Here is a 9,224-nt window from a genome sequence, read left to right as displayed (position 1 = left end):
TTAGACATTATTTCGATTAAAGCTATTTTAAATAGAAACATATTTATAGAAAAGTGTACTTACCAGAGCCACTCACAGAAATATATTTTTGGAAAGATGGAGGCCTTATCAGATTTGATACTGTTTCTCCTTCACTTTCACTGTCACTCAAAATCCTTCTACTAACGAATTTTCTCCTAGTTCGCTCTCCCTCACAATCTGAAGTAAGGTTGTCCGAATTATATTCGCATTTCTTCAGTTTTTTTTGTGCCTTGTTGAGATCATCTGAAAAATAAAAAACAAATATGTATAACAAATACCCAGAACCACACCACAACTCTTTAAAATTCTTTTGAAAATATAAACTTAATGAAACAAAACTAAATCACGCACCACATTCAAAAAATATTCTTTTTACTCCAGACAACTTCCAATTATATTCATTTGGTTCTTCACATAGTGTGAGAGCCTTATTGAAAGCAGCACTCGTTCTGTATGGTGGCCACAAAACATTCTGCTTCAAAGGGGTGAACCAGGAAGAATGAACCAAACCTATTAAACCATTTTCGGAAAATTCTACACCCACAAATGCCATTGTTACTATAAAACTACAAAATAAAGGTCAAAACTCATACCACTGCTAAATACCAAGTTAATAAAAATGCATAAAATCTACTTCTATTTGAGACAAACAAGGTAAATCATAGCACTACAAATATAGCCATTTAAGTCAATGTATGAAGTTAAGACATATGGTTTATTGAGTTTCTTCATCTATTTGAGCGCTAAAATTTTGGAGGCAATTTATTCAATCAATACCTCCAATTGGCTATTTCCCAATCATAAATGTTTCGCTTGAAACATGAAAATTATAACTGAATAAAATTAAGAATTGAGAAATTGAATTATCATTTTCGACCATACATGCCATAACCTTTAACCAGATATATTCAAATCAAAAAATATAAATAACTATAATAATTATTATACTTACCACAATGGAACAACAGAAAAACTAAAAACACTAATAGCAGCACCGCAGATCATCTAACTATTATTAAATAAAATATATAATCATAATAACCAAGCCGGTTTATGATTAATATAAAATGGTCGTTCGTTGTGGATGGCGGGTTGTCATCATCATGTTGGCTAGCGGCGCAAGCGCATACGCGTTACCTTAGTAGATCCCGCCAATTATAAATTTTTATAGGAAGTTTCTTAAAAAAAATTATTTATAGATATTAGATAATATTATAGGTTTTGTTTAAATACTATATAAAAAGATCTCAATTTTTTTTGGACTTAATAAATAAAAAAATGCTGGAATTTTCAGTGTCATGGTTGTTTATTATCGAAAATAGCCTCACAAAATAATTACATTAGTCACAAAATAAAACAAATGAAATATATCTGATTTTTTCAGATGAGTTATCACTAGATAGTCTCGTCATTATGACGTGACAAGATGTCGTGTTATACACGTCAATTATTTGACGTTATTATCACGTCGATTTTTGGTGGTCTCGGTGTTTTCGACCAGTGATCACCAAATGTTGACGTCATTATGACGTGCCCTTGCTAGCTGGGTCTTAGCACAGCGGCTGTATTCCTCAAAGACAAATCAGGCAATTTAATCAAAGCACGTGCATTGTTAGACTCGGGTCTCAATCAAATCTAATAACCTCTGACCTTGCGCGAAAATTAAATATCGGTACTACCAAAATAAACTTACCAGTGATCGGTGTTAATCAGGTTACTACTAATATCACAGAGCAATTAAATATTGATATAATTTCAAGAGAAAACAATTCTTTTCAACAAAATGCTACATTTTTAGTTATAAACCAAATAGCGGGTAATATTCCAAACTTCAAAATCGATTGTCAACATTTAAATATACCGAAACGAAACACATTACTCTTGCGGATCCTGAATTCGATAAATCCGCCAAACTGGATATTCTCTTAGGCGCAGGTGTCTTTTGGGATATTTTAGCGGATGGGCAATTTAAGCTCGGCGACGGTAAACCGATACTTCAGAAAACATTATTTGGATGGGTCATATCGGGACCCATATATCAAAATTATTCAATTCAAAATAACAGTAGTAATACCATATCATGTAATTTAATCACAACTACGCTTGAAAACGCAATTGAGAAATTTTGGAAAATCGAGGAATACCAAGACGATAACAAAACCAAACGGACGATTGAAGAAAAACAATGCGAAGAACATTTCCTAAAAACAATTCAGCGGACCGAAACTGGCAGATTTCGTGCGACGTTGCCAGTTCGCGAAGGTGTAGGCGATTTGGGGAATTCGAAGATGAATGCGATTAAAAGGTTTCACAAATTAGAAAGTAAACTGATCAATGATACAGTCATACGTCAACAATATTCGGAGTTCATGAGGGAATATGAAAAACTCGGGCACATGACCAAGGTGCCGACGTGGGCAACGGAAGTGGATGGAAAGGGAGTTTTTTACCTACCACATCATGGTGTCGTGAAGGATAGTGCAACCACTAAACTACGAGTGGTGTTCGATGCATCCGCCAAAACAGGAAACGGTATTTCGTTGAATGATACGCTAATGGTGGGTCCTACAATACAGGAAGATCTTTTTGCTATCATCATTCGTTTTAGACAACACAATGTAGCAATGGTAGCGGACATAGGGAAGATGTACCGGCAGGTGGAAATTGTAGAAGAGCAACGTGATTTACAGCGAATTATGTGGCGTTCGGATCCAAACCTGCCTCTAGAAGTCTACACATTAAACACCGTAACATACGGCACAGCTCCAGCTTCATTCATTGCTATACGATGCTTGCACCAACTCGCTTTAGAAAACAGTAAAAAGTACCCAGTAGCATCACAAGTAATAACTCGCGATTTTTATGTTGATGACCTCATCACTGGTACAGACACCATTGAAAATGCACAAATTTTGAGGCAAAACATCACCAACATTTTAGAAAGTGGATCCTTTCCTCTTCGGAAGTGGAAAACTAACAAACCAAACATTTTCAACGATATTAACAACATTTCAGATCTACCAGATCATTATCTATCAACCGATGACCAATCAAAAACTTTAGGGCTTGTCTGGAACTCTCAATCAGACACGCTACATTTCAGCACAGATTCAATACAAATTGAAAATAACAATTTCACAAAATGCGAAATACTCTCCGTAATTGCTCAGTTATTCGATCCATTGGGCTTGGTCGGTCCAGTAATTGTTAAAGCCAAAGTTATCATGCAAAAACTTTGGCAGCACAAAGTAGATTGGGATCAAATTGCTCCTTCACCAATAATTTCAGAGTTTATTCATTTACAAAAGGAATTACCTATTTTGGCTACAATTAAAATTCCTTGACAAATAACAGTTCCCAAAGCCAATATTATTGAAATTCACACTTTCAACGATGCATCTACTATCGCGTATGGTGCGTGTTCATACCTACGAACTGTAGATAACTCCGGACAATGCTCTGTACGTTTAATTTGTGCTAAATCAAGAGTAGCACCTTTAAAGGTTGTCACGTTGCCACGCTTGGAGCTAAACGCAGCTTTATTAGCAACAAATCTGACAGCTAAGCTCATGGAGGCTTTTACTTGTCGTATATCTAACATTTTTTATTATACTGATTCAACCATCGTTTTATCGTGGTTAAATACGGAACCCGCACTTTTAAAAACATTTGTAGCAAACCGCGTAGCGGACATACAAGGAAAATCCAAAATCGAAAATTGGCAACATGTAAAATCCGAACATAACACGGCTGACATCATCTCGAGAGGATCACTACCCAGTCAGCTGCTCGAATGCGACATGTGGTGGAACGGGCCATTCTTTCTAAGCAATCCTAATCAACCGGTCACGAATAATAATTTTTTACCACTCAATGAATTACCAGAGGTAAAAAATTCCGCGTTAACACAAAATGTAATTATAGCTGATAGTACGATATTCGAGAGATATTCTAATTTCGACAAATTAAACAGAGTCATAGCGTGGATTTTACGATTTAAAGGTAACACATTACGTGCAAAACATGATAGAATATACGGTACAAAACTCACAGTGCACGAATTAAAACTGGCAAAACAAAGTATTATAAGGGCAACGCAATCAGTGCATTTTGCGGAAGAAATAAAATGTTTAATTAAAAATAAACCGCTAAACGCTCATTCAAAATTGTTAACTTTAAACCCATTTTTAGATAGCGATCATTTATTGCGGGTAGGGGGGAGAATTGTCAATTCAAACTTTTCATTTGACAAAAAATTCCCTTACGTCATACCTCATAATGGTCACGTCACGCGCCTTCTAATCGAAAGAGAGCATACATTATTATTACACGCTGGTGCTCAAGCAACTTTGGCCTCTTTCAGAAACAACTTTTGGCCATTGCGGGGTAAACGAATTGTCAAAAAGATTTTACATCAATGTATAACTTGCTTTCGAGTAAAGCCTCGCTCTTACAATGAAAAAATGGGAAACTTACCTAGCGTACGCTTCGCACAAGCTAGACCGTTTTTAAGCAGTGGCATCGATTACGCGGGGCCATTTTCGGTCAAGGAAGTTAAGCACAGAAATAGAAAATTTATAAAGGCATATTTGTGTATTTTTATTTGCATGACTACCAAGGCTGTGCATTTAGTGGTAGCAACTGATTTAACTGCAAATTCGTTTCTAAACGTCCTCAAAAGATTTGTTTCACGGCGCGGTCTATGCAGTGATATATATTCTGACAATGGGGGATGTTTCGTTGGAGCAAACAATGATTTGCGATCGTTCCTAAAAACATTAGAACAAGACAATTCATTTTCTACATTTTGTGACACACAAGAAATTCGGTGGCATTTTAACCCTGCGAACATCCCGCATATGGGTGGTTTGTGGGAATCGGCTGTGAAATCGGCCAAATATCATCTAAAAAGAGTGATAGGCCTAAACTGCTTGTCTTTGGAAGATTTTACCACCCTATGCATTCAGGTGGAAGCCACTGTTAATTCTAGACCTCTCATCCCATTAACCGATGATCCCAACGACGTTTGTCCTTTAACTCCCAGTCACTTTTTAATTGGCGACGTGTTGAAGGCCATACCTCAATCAAACGTTCAGCAAATACCAGTTAACAGGCTATCAACGTATCATGCACTGCAGCAAATGTATCATCATTATTGGCGACGTTGGTCTTCCGAATACGTCTCAACTTTGCAGCAACGTGTAAAGTGGAAAACTGCAAGTAAAGAACTTCTCAATATAGGAGCTCTCGCCTTATTGAAGGATAAGAATTCGCCGCCATTGTATTGGGCTTTAGCTCGCATTGTTAAGCTGCATCCAGGCAGCGATGGCATCACTAGAGTAGTTACCCTCCGTGCGAAGAATGGAATCCTGAAGAGGGCGGTGTCAGAAATTTGCGTCCTACCCATAGACGTTTAAAAAGTGTTTCTTAGTGATTGACATTTATTTTGACATTTTACTTTTAAGTTGTTTGAAAACACATATAAATTTCATAATTTTTTATATTATTTGTCGTTTGAAAGTCGAGCCTTTCAAGGAGGCCGGTATGTTTAACCATTTAATGTATATATTTAAATTATGTTGAATGCGCTACTGAACTTGGCACATGCGCCTACCTAGAGTAACCGGGCTTGCGCAGAAGAAGACAGACATCAATCATCAAGGAGCCACGAGGCCAACAGCGTTTTTTGTTCAGGCACACAAAGCATTTGTACAATAAAGTGAAAATCGAAACAAATCGTTTTATTGTGCTTCTCACATTGTATACAGTCCACTTTGAAACATTTTCAATCAAGATATCCAACCAAGACCTTGCTTTCCAACTTTTTTTGCGGACATTATTAAAACGATTTTGTCCCTAATGTTCAAAAACAGCGCTATCTGTAGAATAAACTGGCATAGACTAAAAAATAACACCGAACACAATAAATCACACTATCTACTGAACAACGAATAATACTAAATGCTGAATGTCCGATGTTCGTTCGGTTATGCATCTGACCATAAGCGCAAATTATTTATAATATTACCGTACTTTCCTTCCTAAGTAAAGGCTTGGCAATATCGAAGAGAGGCTCGGGATGGTAATAGATCCATGTATGGAGTGTAGAGAAGGAGTAACATCTCTTATGGACGGTACGTTTAAAATATGGTCTGAATTCTGTAGGGATAATACGTGGCGCTGATTGTACTATGAGATTGAGATCTGAAGTTAAACACTTACTATATCTGAAACTAGCTTCAGATTCTATAAACTAACGAAAACAGAATATTATGTAGGTGGTGAAAAGAATTAAACAACGTTTAAAAATAGTAAAAAAATCATGGTGAAAACTTGTTGTATTTCTGGATGTATAAGTGGTTCTTTAAAAGATTGTGGTATTCGTTCATCTCAAAATATAAAACAAGCAAGTCTCTTTGGAATACCAAAGGTAAGTCATGTTTGAATCTCTTAGAAAGCAAAATTCATTCAAAATTGATATTTTTATATGACTATAACTATTATATTAGTTGCTAATGAAGTTCAATATTTTATTTTTATGAACCGAAATATTTTTTTTATTATTCTATTATTTTTATTGATCTAATTATATCGCTATAATTAGATAACCTAACCAAAATGTTTTTTTTATACTATTTCATTATTGTTACATGATTCTACTTTTTTTTCATATTAGAATATATGTATTATCTAAACCAAATAAATAGCAAAATAATAAAGTTAATTTAACGAGATTCTGTTTTGTTAATCGTTTCATTATTTTAATACTACTAATTTCATTATCCCGGTGCATTATTTAAAGCATTACTATACAGTTATTTTCAAATCAGCGCGTAAAATTCAAGCGAATACCCTCTATAATCAGCGCCACCTATTTTCCCATCAAAAATCAGCTCACATTTTTTAACCCAGAGATGTTCCTCCTTCTCTACACTCCATAGGTCCATGGTTACGCGACGACTTACCTTCGAATTCTGATTTGGACCATGCGGCATTCGTGCAGCGTTGCGTCTATTTAGCACTTGCATTTCTATATGAAAAATACCGAACAATCGTAAAAAAACGCCAGTGTCACATAAATGGAATGGGCCTAAGAGAGAAGGAAATTATTGCGGACTTTGTCAGTTATGACGCGTCTGGCCTTTTCTTAGCTGATTTGTACTTTATACAATAAGTTTTTACATATATTTATTGTATTTAAATATTTACCTCTATTATTCGATTCACTTCCCCATTTTGTTTTCTATTAGCATCTTGATTAGCCATTCGAAGTATTATCTGATGTGGAGTGGTCAGTATTGGTATTACCATTCATTTTCTTAATGCTTCTTTTACACTTGTCAATTTGTCACTGTGCAATCCAATCAAACGAAGACTACGAAGAAGAAGAGGAGAAGCAAGAAGTAGAAGAAGAGAAGGAGGACGAAGTATAAGGAGAATAGCAGAAAAATACTTTTGAGTGGCGGTGTCGTGATTTTTAAAAAAATTTTCTATCGGAATTCAAATTTCCGTTCTAATTTTTGTAAAAATTTGTTAATTTTCTCAATAAAGTTTGTTGAAAAAATCCTATTTTTTAAATTTAAATAAATTTCAATAATAAATCATTTTTATGCCCCTTTCCGTCAATTTGATGCCCAATTCCATTTGGCACAAAAATTTCAAAAATATGACTTAATTTATTATTCAACTATCAAGCCGATAATTTTTCTTATGTCTCAAGTCTATCAATTTCAATAAATTCCAATAAAACAACTTGAAAATAGCAATTTTTTTTCGCGTAATTTCGATGCATAAATCAAAGATTCTCAACATTTTTTTAGAATATTGTTGTGTATCGTAAAAAGTATAGAAAAGAAAAACAGCAGGGGATAGAAGATAGCAGAAGCAGATAGCAGAAGAAGAGGGGATAGAAAGACTAAAACTTGTATTAAAGACAGCTGCAGAATATGGACTAGAAATGAAAAAGAAAAAGTGTCAACTGTTGAAAACCGAGGTAAAATTTTTAGGATACATAGTAAGTGACAAACAAGTCCCAATCATAACTACACACCTATGCAAATATACATAGTTATTGAGCATTCTTTTAGCAGCGATCTAGTGACGATTCGAAGCTTCACCGGATATACTACATGAGTAGAAAGACGACCCCTGCAGAGATGAAGTATACAAGCTATGAGCTCGAAATACTCGCCATTATTAAAAGTGTGAAGAAATTCCGAATCTACTTGCTAGGAACGAAATTTAAAATAGTTACAGACTGTAATGCATTCATAAAAACCATGGAGAAAAGGGACCTTACAACAGGAGTTGCACGATGGGCCCTGATGCTAGAAGAATTTCAGTATGAAATTGAGTATAGACGATGTAGGCAGATGGCGATAAAAAGGATTTTGACTACCGAAGAATATGAAGATTTTTATTTAGAGCATGATATATTGTATAAATACGATAATGGATTAAAATTACTTGTCATTCCAAAGAACATGCAGACTTAAAAAATAATAATAAAAGTCCACGAGATAGGAAATTTTTGAAAGAAAAAAACACAAGGAGTAGTAAACAAGGAATTTTACATACCAAGACTAAAAGACAAAATAGAAACGATTAAAAATAACTGTATACCTTGTATATTATGGAATAAAAAGGAAGGAAAGAAAGAATGAATGCTTCATCCTATACAAAAACTAGAAGGTCCGCTAGAGACGTATTACGTCGACCAAATAGGACCAATGAAGTGAACAAAAAAATTATCAGCACATTTTTGTGATAGTTGATGACTTTTTCAAATTTGTGTGGCTTTATCCAACAAAATCAACCACGACGAAAGAAGTGACATGTTGTCTTGAAAAATAGCGTAAAATATATCACTTCGTCCTGTACGAAAGAAAGAAGGAATGCTTCATCCTAAAATCAACAAAATCAACGACGACGAAAGAAGTGATATGTTGTGAGCGTAAAATATTTGGAAACCCGTCAATGATAATATCTGACAGAGGAACCGCGTTCCGTTCTGAAGAATTCGAATTATATTGCCGAGAAGAAAATATTAAACATGCGTCAACAACTTGTGGAGTCCCACGAGGTAATGGACAAGCGGAAAGGGCAAATAGGACCCTTATACCAATCTTAACAAATCACAGTTTTGAAGAGCCAGGAAAGTGGTACAAATACGTTGACAAAGTACAGACTGCCTCTAATTCGAC

This window comes from Diorhabda carinulata, chromosome Y (assembly GCF_026250575.1).
Source record: "Diorhabda carinulata isolate Delta chromosome Y, icDioCari1.1, whole genome shotgun sequence".
In the NCBI taxonomy this organism is placed as follows: domain Eukaryota; kingdom Metazoa; phylum Arthropoda; class Insecta; order Coleoptera; family Chrysomelidae; genus Diorhabda; species Diorhabda carinulata.
This window is presented reverse-complemented; position numbering follows the sequence as displayed.